The sequence below is a fragment of the Carassius auratus genome, unplaced genomic scaffold, assembly GCF_003368295.1.
Source record: "Carassius auratus strain Wakin unplaced genomic scaffold, ASM336829v1 scaf_tig00048932, whole genome shotgun sequence".
Classification (NCBI taxonomy): domain Eukaryota; kingdom Metazoa; phylum Chordata; class Actinopteri; order Cypriniformes; family Cyprinidae; genus Carassius; species Carassius auratus.
The window spans coordinates 542-11,701 of NW_020527095.1; the positions used below are offsets into that span (position 1 = coordinate 542).

Sequence of the window (11,160 nt, forward strand, 5' to 3'; positions counted from 1 at the left end):
AGAAATCCCTTATCCGAGGATCACCGTAGCCACCAGATCCAGTCTGTATCCGCTTCAGTCACCCGGATCCAGTCCGTATCCAGAGAAGATGTTGGATCAACACCTAGAAAGGACCTCTATGGCCCAGAAACACAGCGGAGACCGCCAACGCAGGCGGAAGTCAGTAGCTTTATTGACGCACTGTGTTCCTAATAAATGTTGTTCAGTTGCATTGACACAATACTTTTTGTTTTAAAGCGCAATTAAAAAAAAAAAAAAGAGTCCAAACAATGACCCCTGCTACGGGTAGTGTTGCAAGTGTTATGCGACTTCAGCTAATGATGGGTCCATCCGAAATTATTCCATCCAAAAGTTTTGGGTGGAGGCACAGGTCACAGAGGGAGTTCTGCTTCGACGTCAGCCCGAGCCAAAGGACATGCGTTGGCCGGGAATCGAATCCGGGTCAACTGCTTGGAAGGCAGCTATGCTCACCACTATACCACCAACGCAGTCAGCAGTCAGCAACTTGCGCCGTCACTAAGAAGGCTCGAAGTGCACGAGTCGCCGATAGGGCTAGAGGAGAAATCCCTTATTCCGAGGTCACCGTAGCCACCAGATCCAGTCTGTATCCGCTTCAGTCACCCGGATCCAGTCCGTATCCAGAGAAGATGTTGGATCAACACCTAGAAAGGACCTCTATGGCCCAGAAACACAGCGGAGACCGTGACAACTAGATGAGCCGCAGATACAAATCCCCTGTAAAGACCACCTGGACAAGACCACAGGAAACAGATGATTCTTCTGCACAGTCTGACATTCCTGCAGCCTGGAGCTGATCTACCTGTTTCGTCTGACAAGGGGAGAACTGTCTCCCCGACTGAGCCTGGTTTCTCACCGGGTTTTTTCTCCATCCTTTCACCGATCGAGTTTTGGTTTCTTGCCTCTGTCGCTTCTGGCAGGCGGAGCTGGGGACACTTCAAGTACAGCGATATCGTTGACTTGATTGCAAATTATTGCACAGATACTATTTAAACTGAACTTAGCTGAATGATGTCATCAAAGAGTTCAATAACGAAATGCCTTTAACTGTCATTTTGCTTTTTGACGCACTATGTTCCTAATTAATGTTGTTCAGTTGCATTGACGCAATACTTTTTGTTTAAAGCGCAATTTAAAAAAAAAAAAAAAAAAAAAAAAAAGAGTCCAAACAATGACCCCTGCTACGGGTAGTGTTCCAAGTGTTATGCGACTTCAGCTAATGATGGGTCCATCAGAAATTTTACGGTGCTAGGGCTGGGTCTGCGTCAGAAGAAGCCATGCATTGTTTAGTTATGTCAGTGCAGTGCCGTCAGTTGGGGGAGAAACGGCAGCATGCACGGCTCCTCGTTAGTATAGTGGACAGTATCTCCGCCTGTCACGCGGAAGACCGGGGTTCGATTCCCCGACGGGGAGAGCTGGTTCTTTTCGTCTTCCGAATGATCCATCCAAAATGTTTGGTTGGAGTCGCAGGTCACAGAAGGAGTTCTGCTTCGACGTCAGCCCGAGCCAAAGGACATGCGTTGGCCGGGAATCGAACCCGGCTCAACTGCTTGGAAGGCAGCTATGCTCACCACTATACCACCAACGCAGGCGGAAGTCAGTAGCTTTATTGACGCACTGTGTTCCTAATAAATGTTGTTCAGTTGCATTGACACAATACTTTTTGTTTAAAGCGCAATTAAAAAAAAAAAAAAAGAGTCCAAACAATGACCCCTGCTACGGGTAGTGTTGCAAGTGTTGTGCGACTTCAGCTAATGTCAGCAGGTCACAGAGGGAGTTCTGCTTCGACGTCAGCCCGAGCCAAAGGACATGCGTTGGCCGGGAATCGAATCCGGGTCAACTGCTTGGAAGGCAGCTATGCTCACCACTATACCACCAACGCAGTCAGCAGTCAGCAACTTGCGCCGTCACTAAGAAGGCTCGAAGTGCACTAGTCGCCGATAGGGCTAGAGGAGCAGATGAGATCTTTGTTTGGACCCGTCACTAAAGAGAGCCTTCAAGAATGTTGCATCCCGTCACGTACAAGAAAGCGCTGCCTTCCCATCCGGCTAAATAAACACGAAGTGGTCAAACGCAGAGAGTGCCTATAATAACCAAAAGCCCAATCAAGGCAATCTCTTTCTCATGCCTCTGTCTGAAAAGTTGGATAAAATCTTATATGAAAAAAAAAGTCTTTTAAAGAAATCCCTTATTCCGAGGTCACCGTAGCCACCAGATCCAGTCTGTATCCGCTTCAGTCACCCGGATCCAGTCCGTATCCAGAGAAGATGTTGGATCAACACCTAGAAAGGACCTCTATGGCCCAGAAACACAGCGGAGACCGCCAACGCAGGCGGAAGTCAGTAGCTTTATTGACGCACTGTGTTCCTAATAAATGTTGTTCAGTTGCATTGACACAATACTTTTTGTTTAAAGCGCAATTAAAAAAAAAAAAAGAGTCCAAACAATGACCCCTGCTACGGGTAGTGTTGCAAGTGTTATGCGACTTCAGCTAATGATGGGTCCATCCGAAATTATTCCATCCAAAAGTTTTGGGTGGAGGCACAGGTCACAGAGGGAGTTCTGCTTCGATGTCAGCCCGAGCCAAAGGACATGCGTTGGCCGGGAATCGAATCCGGGTCAACTGCTTGGAAGGCAGCTATGCTCACCACTATACCACCAACGCAGTCGGCAGTCAGCAACTTGCGCCGTCACTAAGAAGGCTCGAAGTGCACGAGTCGCCGATAGGGCTAGAGGAGCAGATGAGATCTTTGTTTGGACCCGTCACTAAAGAGAGCCTTCAAGAATTTGCATCCCGTCACGTACAAGAAAGCGCTGCCTTCCCATCCGGCTAAATAAACACGAAGTGGTCAAACGCAGAGAGTGCCTATAATAACCAAAAGCCCAATCAAGGCAATCTCTTTCTCATGCCTCTGTCTGAAAAGTTGGATAAAATCTTATATGAAAAAAAAAGTCTTTTAAAGAAATCCCTTATTCCGAGGTCACCGTAGCCACCAGATCCAGTCTGTATCCGCTTCAGTCACCCGGATCCAGTCCGTATCCAGAGAAGATGTTGGATCAACACCTAGAAAGGACCTCTATGGCCCAGAAACACAGCGGAGACCGCCAACGCAGGCGGAAGTCAGTAGCTTTATTGACGCACTGTGTTCCTAATAAATGTTGTTCAGTTGCATTGACACAATACTTTTTGTTTAAAGCGCAATTAAAAAAAAAAAAAAGAGTCCAAACAATGACCCCTGCTACGGGTAGTGTTGCAAGTGTTATGCGACTTCAGCTAATGATGGGTCCATCCGAAATTATTCCATCCAAAAGTTTTGGGTGGAGGCACAGGTCACAGAGGGAGTTCTGCTTCGACGTCAGCCCGAGCCAAAGGACATGCGTTGGCCGGGAATCGAATCCGGGTCAACTGCTTGGAAGGCAGCTATGCTCACCACTATACCACCAACGCAGTCAGCAGTCAGCAACTTGCGCCGTCACTAAGAAGGCTCGAAGTGCACGAGTCGCCGATAGGGCTAGAGGAGAAATCCCTTATTCCGAGGTCACCGTAGCCACCAGATCCAGTCTGTATCCGCTTCAGTCACCCGGATCCAGTTCGTATCCAGAGAAGATGTTGGATCAACACCTAGAAAGGACCTCTATGGCCCAGAAACACAGCGGAGACCGTGACAACTAGATGAGCCGCAGATACAAATCCCCTGTAAAGACCACCTGGACAAGACCACAGGAAACAGATGATTCTTCTGCACAGTCTGACATTCCTGCAGCCTGGAGCTGATCTACCTGTTTCGTCTGACAAGGGGAGAACTGTCTCCCCGACTGAGCCTGGTTTCTCACCGGGTTTTTTCTCCATCCTTTCACCGATCGAGTTTTGGTTTCTTGCCTCTCTCGCTTCTGGCAGGCGGAGCTGGGGACACTTCAAGTACAGCGATATCGTTGACTTGATTGCAAATTATTGCACAGATACTATTTAAACTGAACTTAGCTGAATGATGTCATCAAAGAGTTCAATAACGAAATGCCTTTAACTGTCATTTTGCTTTTTGACGCACTATGTTCCTAATTAATGTTGTTCAGTTGCATTGACGCAATACTTTTTGTTTAAAGCGCAATTTAAAAAAAAAAAAAAAAAAAAAAAAAAGAGTCCAAACAATGACCCCTGCTACGGGTAGTGTTCCAAGTGTTATGCGACTTCAGCTAATGATGGGTCCATCAGAAATTTTACGGTGCTAGGGCTGGGTCTGCGTCAGAAGAAGCCATGCATTGTTTAGTTATGTCAGTGCAGTGCCGTCAGTTGGGGGAGAAACGGCAGCATGCACGGCTCCTCGTTAGTATAGTGGACAGTATCTCCGCCTGTCACGCGGAAGACCGGGGTTCGATTCCCCGACGGGGAGAGCTGGTTCTTTTCGTCTTCCGAATGATCCATCCAAAATGTTTGGTTGGAGTCGCAGGTCACAGAAGGAGTTCTGCTTCGACGTCAGCCCGAGCCAAAGGACATGCGTTGGCCGGGAATCGAACCCGGCTCAACTGCTTGGAAGGCAGCTATGCTCACCACTATACCACCAACGCAGGCGGAAGTCAGTAGCTTTATTGACGCACTGTGTTCCTAATAAATGTTGTTCAGTTGCATTGACACAATACTTTTTGTTTAATGCGCAATAAAAAAAAAAAAAAAAAGAGTCCAAACAATGACCCCTGCTACGGGTAGTGTTGCAAGTGTTGTGCGACTTCAGCTAATGATGGGTCCATCCGAAATTATTCCATCCAAAAGTTTTGGGTGGAGGCACAGGTCACAGAGGGAGTTCTGCTTCGACGTCAGCCCGAGCCAAAGGACATGCGTTGGCCGGGAATCGAATCCGGGTCAACTGCTTGGAAGGCAGCTATGCTCACCACTATACCACCAACGCAGTCAGCAGTCAGCAACTTGCGCCGTCACTAAGAAGGCTCGAAGTGCACGAGTCGCCGATAGGGCTAGAGGAGCAGATGAGATCTTTGTTTGGACCCGTCACTAAAGAGAGCCTTCAAGAATTTGCATCCCGTCACGTACAAGAAAGCGCTGCCTTCCCATCCGGCTAAATAAACACGAAGTGGTCAAACGCAGAGAGTGCCTATAATAACCAAAAGCCCAATCAAGGCAATCTCTTTCTCATGCCTCTGTCTGAAAAGTTGGATAAAATCTTATATGAAAAAAAAAAGTCTTTTAAAGAAATCCCTTATTCCGAGGTCACCGTAGCCACCAGATCCAGTCTGTATCCGCTTCAGTCACCCGGATCCAGTCCGTATCCAGAGAAGATGTTGGATCAACACCTAGAAAGGACCTCTATGGCCCAGAAACACAGCGGAGACCGCCAACGCAGGCGGAAGTCAGTAGCTTTATTGACGCACTGTGTTCCTAATAAATGTTGTTCAGTTGCATTGACACAATACTTTTTGTTTAAAGCGCAATTAAAAAAAAAAAAAGAGTCCAAACAATGACCCCTGCTACGGGTAGTGTTGCAAGTGTTATGCGACTTCAGCTAATGATGGGTCCATCCGAAATTATTCCATCCAAAAGTTTTGGGTGGAGGCACAGGTCACAGAGGGAGTTCTGCTTCGACGTCAGCCCGAGCCAAAGGACATGCGTTGGCCGGGAATCGAATCTGGGTCAACTGCTTGGAAGGCAGCTATGCTCACCACTATACCACCAACGCAGTCAGCAGTCAGCAACTTGCGCCGTCACTAAGAAGGCTCGAAGTGCACGAGTCGCCGATAGGGCTAGAGGAGAAATCCCTTATTCCGAGGTCACCGTAGCCACCAGATCCAGTCTGTATCCGCTTCAGTCACCCGGATCCAGTCCGTATCCAGAGAAGATGTTGGATCAACACCTAGAAAGGACCTCTATGGCCCAGAAACACAGCGGAGACCGTGACAACTAGATGAGCCGCAGATACAAATCCCCTGTAAAGACCACCTGGACAAGACCACAGGAAACAGATGATTCTTCTGCACAGTCTGACATTCCTGCAGCCTGGAGCTGATCTACCTGTTTCGTCTGACAAGGGGAGAACTGTCTCCCCGACTGAGCCTGGTTTCTCACCGGGTTTTTTCTCCATCCTTTCACCGATCGAGTTTTGGTTTCTTGCCTCTGTCGCTTCTGGCAGGCGGAGCTGGGGACACTTCAAGTACAGCGATATCGTTGACTTGATTGCAAATTATTGCACAGATACTATTTAAACTGAACTTAGCTGAATGATGTCATCAAAGAGTTCAATAACGAAATGCCTTTAACTGTCATTTTGCTTTTTGACGCACTATGTTCCTAATTAATGTTGTTCAGTTGCATTGACGCAATACTTTTTGTTTAAAGCGCAATTTAAAAAAAAAAAAAAAAAAAAAAAAAGAGTCCAAACAATGACCCCTGCTACGGGTAGTGTTCCAAGTGTTATGCGACTTCAGCTAATGATGGGTCCATCAGAAATTTTACGGTGCTAGGGCTGGGTCTGCGTCAGAAGAAGCCATGCATTGTTTAGTTATGTCAGTGCAGTGCCGTCAGTTGGGGGAGAAACGGCAGCATGCACGGCTCCTCGTTAGTATAGTGGACAGTATCTCCGCCTGTCACGCGGAAGACCGGGGTTCGATTCCCCGACGGGGAGAGCTGGTTCTTTTCGTCTTCCGAATGATCCATCCAAAATGTTTGGTTGGAGTCTCAGGTCACAGAGGGAGTTCTGCTTCGACGTCAGCCCGAGCCAAAGGACATGCGTTGGCCGGGAATCGAATCCGGGTCAACTGCTTGGAAGGCAGCTATGCTCACCACTATACCACCAACGCAGTCAGCAGTCAGCAACTTGCGCCGTCACTAAGAAGGCTCGAAGTGCACGAGTCGCCGATAGGGCTAGAGGAGCAGATGAGATCTTTGTTTGGACCCGTCACTAAAGAGAGCCTTCAAGAATTTGCATCCCGTCACGTACAAGAAAGCGCTGCCTTCCCATCCGGCTAAATAAACACGAAGTGGTCAAACGCAGAGAGTGCCTATAATAACCAAAAGCCCAATCAAGGCAATCTCTTTCTCATGCCTCTGTCTGAAAAGTTGGATAAAATCTTATATGAAAAAAAAAGTCTTTTAAAGAAATCCCTTATTCCGAGGTCACCGTAGCCACCAGATCCAGTCTGTATCCGCTTCAGTCACCCGGATCCAGTCCGTATCCAGAGAAGATGTTGGATCAACACCTAGAAAGGACCTCTATGGCCCAGAAACACAGCGGAGACCGCCAACGCAGGCGGAAGTCAGTAGCTTTATTGACGCACTGTGTTCCTAATAAATGTTGTTCAGTTGCATTGACACAATACTTTTTGTTTAAAGCGCAATTAAAAAAAAAAAAAAGAGTCCAAACAATGACCCCTGCTACGGGTAGTGTTGCAAGTGTTATGCGACTTCAGCTAATGATGGGTCCATCCGAAATTATTCCATCCAAAAGTTTTGGGTGGAGGCACAGGTCACAGAGGGAGTTCTGCTTCGACGTCAGCCCGAGCCAAAGGACATGCGTTGGCTGGGAATCGAATCCGGGTCAACTGCTTGGAAGGCAGCTATGCTCACCACTATACCACCAACGCAGTCAGCAGTCAGCAACTTGCGCCGTCACTAAGAAGGCTCGAAGTGCACGAGTCGCCGATAAGGCTAGAGGAGAAATCCCATATTCCGAGGTCACCGTAGCCACCAGATCCAGTCTGTATCCGCTTCAGTCACCCGGATCCAGTCCGTATCCAGAGAAGATGTTGGATCAACACCTAGAAAGGACCTCTATGGCCCAGAAACACAGCGGAGACCGTGACAACTAGATGAGCCGCAGATACAAATCCCCTGTAAAGACCACCTGGACAAGACCACAGGAAACAGATGATTCTTCTGCACAGTCTGACATTCCTGCAGCCTGGAGCTGATCTACCTGTTTCGTCTGACAAGGGGAGAACTGTCTCCCCGACTGAGCCTGGTTTCTCACCGGGTTTTTTCTCCATCCTTTCACCGATCGAGTTTTGGTTTCTTGCCTCTGTCGCTTCTGGCAGGCGGAGCTGGGGACACTTCAAGTACAGCGATATCGTTGACTTGATTGCAAATTATTGCACAGATACTATTTAAACTGAACTTAGCTGAATGATGTCATCAAAGAGTTCAATAACGAAATGCCTTTAACTGTCATTTTGCTTTTTGACGCACTGTGTTCCTAATTAATGTTGTTCAGTTGCATTGACGCAATACTTTTTGTTTAAAGCGCAATTTAAAAAAAAAAAAAAAAAAAAAAAAAGAGTCCAAACAATGACCCCTGCTACGGGTAGTGTTCCAAGTGTTATGCGACTTCAGCTAATGATGGGTCCATCAGAAATTTTACGGTGCTAGGGCTGGGTCTGCGTCAGAAGAAGCCATGCATTGTTTAGTTATGTCAGTGCAGTGCCGTCAGTTGGGGGAGAAACGGCAGCATGCACGGCTCCTCGTTAGTATAGTGGACAGTATCTCCGCCTGTCACGCGGAAGACCGGGTTCGATTCCCCGACGGGGAGAGCTGGTTCTTTTCGTCTTCCGAATGATCCATCCAAAATGTTTGGTTGGAGTCGCAGGTCACAGAAGGAGTTCTGCTTCGACGTCAGCCCGAGCCAAAGGATATGCGTTGGCCGGGAATCGAACCCGGGTCAACTGCTTGGAAGGCAGCTATGCTCACCACTATACCACCAACGCAGGCGGAAGTCAGCAACTTGCGCCGTCACTAAGAAGGCTTGAAGTGCACGAGTCGCCGATAGGGCTAGAGGAGCAGATGAGATCTTTGTTTGGACCCGTCACTAAAGAGAGCCTTCAAGAATTTGCATCCTGTCACGTACAAGAAAGTGCTGCCTTCCCATCCGGCTAAATAACCACGAAGTGGTCAAACGCAGAGAGTGCCTATAATAACCAAAAGCCCAATCAAGGCAATCTCTTTCTCATGCCTCTGTCTGAAAAGTTGGATAAAATCTTATATGAAAAAAAAAGTCTTTTAAAGAAATCCCTTATTCCGAGGTCACCGTAGCCACCAGATCCAGTCTGTATCCGCTTCAGTCACCCGGATCCAGTCCGTATCCAGAGAAGATGTTGGATCAACACCTAGAAAGGACCTCTATGGCCCAGAAACACAGCGGAGACCGCCAACGCAGGCGGAAGTCAGTAGCTTTATTGACGCACTGTGTTCCTAATAAATGTTGTTCAGTTGCATTGACACAATACTTTTTGTTTAAAGCGCAATTAAAAAAAAAAAAAAGAGTCCAAACAATGACCCCTGCTACGGGAAGTGTTGCAAGTGTTATGCGACTTCAGCTAATGATGGGTCCATCCGAAATTATTCCATCCAAAAGTTTTGGGTGGAGGCACAGGTCACAGAGGGAGTTCTGCTTCGACGTCAGCCCGAGCCAAAGGACATGCGTTGGCCGGGAATCGAATCCGGGTCAACTGCTTGGAAGGCAGCTATGCTCACCACTATACCACCAACGCAGTCGGCAGTCAGCAACTTGCGCCGTCACTAAGAAGGCTCGAAGTGCACGAGTCGCCGATAGGGCTAGAGGAGAAATCCCTTATTCCGAGGTCACCGTAGCCACCAGATCCAGTCTGTATCCGCTTCAGTCACCCGGATCCAGTTCGTATCCAGAGAAGATGTTGGATCAACACCTAGAAAGGACCTCTATGGCCCAGAAACACAGCGGAGACCGTGACAACTAGATGAGCCGCAGATACAAATCCCCTGTAAAGACCACCTGGACAAGACCACAGGAAACAGATGATTCTTCTGCACAGTCTGACATTCCTGCAGCCTGGAGCTGATCTACCTGTTTCGTCTGACAAGGGGAGAACTGTCTCCCCGACTGAGCCTGGTTTCTCACCGGGTTTTTTCTCCATCCTTTCACCGATCGAGTTTTGGTTTCTTGCCTCTCTCGCTTCTGGCAGGCGGAGCTGGGGACACTTCAAGTACAGCGATATCGTTGACTTGATTGCAAATTATTGCACAGATACTATTTAAACTGAACTTAGCTGAATGATGACATCAAAGAGTTCAATAACGAAATGCCTTTAACTGTCATTTTGCTTTTTGACGCACTATGTTCCTAATTAATGTTGTTCAGTTGCATTGACGCAATACTTTTTGTTTAAAGCGCAATTTAAAAAAAAAAAAAAAAAAAAAAAAAGAGTCCAAACAATGACCCTGCTACGGGTAGTGTTCCAAGTGTTATGCGACTTCAGCTAATGATGGGTCCATCAGAAATTTTACGGTGCTAGGGCTGGGTCTGCGTCAGAAGAAGCCATGCATTGTTTAGTTATGTCAGTGCAGTGCCGTCAGTTGGGGGAGAAACGGCAGCATGCACGGCTCCTCGTTAGTATAGTGGACAGTATCTCCGCCTGTCACGCGGAAGACCGGGGTTCGATTCCCCGACGGGGAGAGCTGGTTCTTTTCGTCTTCCGAATGATCCATCAAAATGTTTGGTTGGAGTCTCAGGTCACAGAGGGAGTTCTGCTTCGACGTCAGCCCGAGCCAAAGGACATGCGTTGGCCGGAATCGAATCCGGGTCAACTGCTTGGAAGGCAGCTATGCTCACCACTATACCACCAACGCAGTCAGCAGTCAGCAACTTGCGCCGTCACTAAGAAGGCTTCGAAGTGCACTAGTCGCCGATAGGGCTAGAGGAGCAGATGAGATCTTTGTTTGGACCCGTCACTAAAGAGAGCCTTCAAGAATTTGCATCCCGTCACGTACAAGAAAGCGCTGCCTTCCCATCCGGCTAAATAAACACGAAGTGGTCAAACGCAGAGAGTGCCTATAATAACCAAAAGCCCAATCAAGGCAATCTCTTTCTCATGCCTCTGTCTGAAAAGTTGGATAAAATCTTATATGAAAAAAAAAGTCTTTTAAAGAAATCCTTATTCCGAGGTCACCGTAGCCACCAGATCCAGTCTGTATCCGCTTCAGTCACCCGGATCCAGTCGTATCCAGAGAAGATGTTGGATCAACACCTAGAAAGACCTCTATGGCCCAGAAACCAGCGGAGGACCGCCAACGCAGGCGGAAGTCAGTAGCTTTATTGACGGCACTGTGTTCCTAATAAATGTTGTTCAGTTGCATTGACACAATACTTTTTTGTTTAAAGCGCAATTAAA

At 47.7% G+C, this 11,160-nt stretch overlaps 15 non-coding genes across 15 annotated transcripts; 5 read left to right on the forward strand and 10 right to left on the reverse strand.

Annotated features, from left to right (window-relative positions):
* Window positions 1–416: 416 nt before the first annotated feature.
* On the reverse strand, window positions 417–488 carry trnag-ucc (transfer RNA glycine (anticodon UCC)). The gene has a single exon. It is a non-coding gene; the product is annotated as a tRNA-Gly (tRNA).
* Window positions 489–1,359: 871 nt separating this feature from the next.
* Window positions 1,360–1,431, forward strand: trnad-guc (transfer RNA aspartic acid (anticodon GUC)). The gene has a single exon. It is a non-coding gene; the product is annotated as a tRNA-Asp (tRNA).
* Window positions 1,432–1,534: 103 nt separating this feature from the next.
* On the reverse strand, window positions 1,535–1,606 carry trnag-ucc (transfer RNA glycine (anticodon UCC)). The gene has a single exon. It is a non-coding gene; the product is annotated as a tRNA-Gly (tRNA).
* A 222-nt stretch (window positions 1,607–1,828) lies between these two features.
* Window positions 1,829–1,900, reverse strand: trnag-ucc (transfer RNA glycine (anticodon UCC)). The gene has a single exon. It is a non-coding gene; the product is annotated as a tRNA-Gly (tRNA).
* A 711-nt stretch (window positions 1,901–2,611) lies between these two features.
* On the reverse strand, window positions 2,612–2,683 carry trnag-ucc (transfer RNA glycine (anticodon UCC)). The gene has a single exon. It is a non-coding gene; the product is annotated as a tRNA-Gly (tRNA).
* A 711-nt stretch (window positions 2,684–3,394) lies between these two features.
* Window positions 3,395–3,466, reverse strand: trnag-ucc (transfer RNA glycine (anticodon UCC)). Its single transcript has one exon. It is a non-coding gene; the product is annotated as a tRNA-Gly (tRNA).
* Window positions 3,467–4,337: 871 nt separating this feature from the next.
* Window positions 4,338–4,409, forward strand: trnad-guc (transfer RNA aspartic acid (anticodon GUC)). The gene has a single exon. It is a non-coding gene; the product is annotated as a tRNA-Asp (tRNA).
* Window positions 4,410–4,512: 103 nt separating this feature from the next.
* On the reverse strand, window positions 4,513–4,584 carry trnag-ucc (transfer RNA glycine (anticodon UCC)). The gene has a single exon. It is a non-coding gene; the product is annotated as a tRNA-Gly (tRNA).
* A 266-nt stretch (window positions 4,585–4,850) lies between these two features.
* On the reverse strand, window positions 4,851–4,922 carry trnag-ucc (transfer RNA glycine (anticodon UCC)). The gene has a single exon. It is a non-coding gene; the product is annotated as a tRNA-Gly (tRNA).
* A 1,653-nt stretch (window positions 4,923–6,575) lies between these two features.
* trnad-guc (transfer RNA aspartic acid (anticodon GUC)) lies at window positions 6,576–6,647 on the forward strand. The gene has a single exon. It is a non-coding gene; the product is annotated as a tRNA-Asp (tRNA).
* Window positions 6,648–6,750: 103 nt separating this feature from the next.
* Window positions 6,751–6,822, reverse strand: trnag-ucc (transfer RNA glycine (anticodon UCC)). Its single transcript has one exon. It is a non-coding gene; the product is annotated as a tRNA-Gly (tRNA).
* Window positions 6,823–8,475: 1,653 nt separating this feature from the next.
* On the forward strand, window positions 8,476–8,546 carry trnad-guc (transfer RNA aspartic acid (anticodon GUC)). The gene has a single exon. It is a non-coding gene; the product is annotated as a tRNA-Asp (tRNA).
* A 103-nt stretch (window positions 8,547–8,649) lies between these two features.
* On the reverse strand, window positions 8,650–8,721 carry trnag-ucc (transfer RNA glycine (anticodon UCC)). Its single transcript has one exon. It is a non-coding gene; the product is annotated as a tRNA-Gly (tRNA).
* A 711-nt stretch (window positions 8,722–9,432) lies between these two features.
* Window positions 9,433–9,504, reverse strand: trnag-ucc (transfer RNA glycine (anticodon UCC)). The gene has a single exon. It is a non-coding gene; the product is annotated as a tRNA-Gly (tRNA).
* An 869-nt stretch (window positions 9,505–10,373) lies between these two features.
* On the forward strand, window positions 10,374–10,445 carry trnad-guc (transfer RNA aspartic acid (anticodon GUC)). The gene has a single exon. It is a non-coding gene; the product is annotated as a tRNA-Asp (tRNA).
* The last annotated feature ends 715 nt before the right edge of the window (window positions 10,446–11,160 follow it).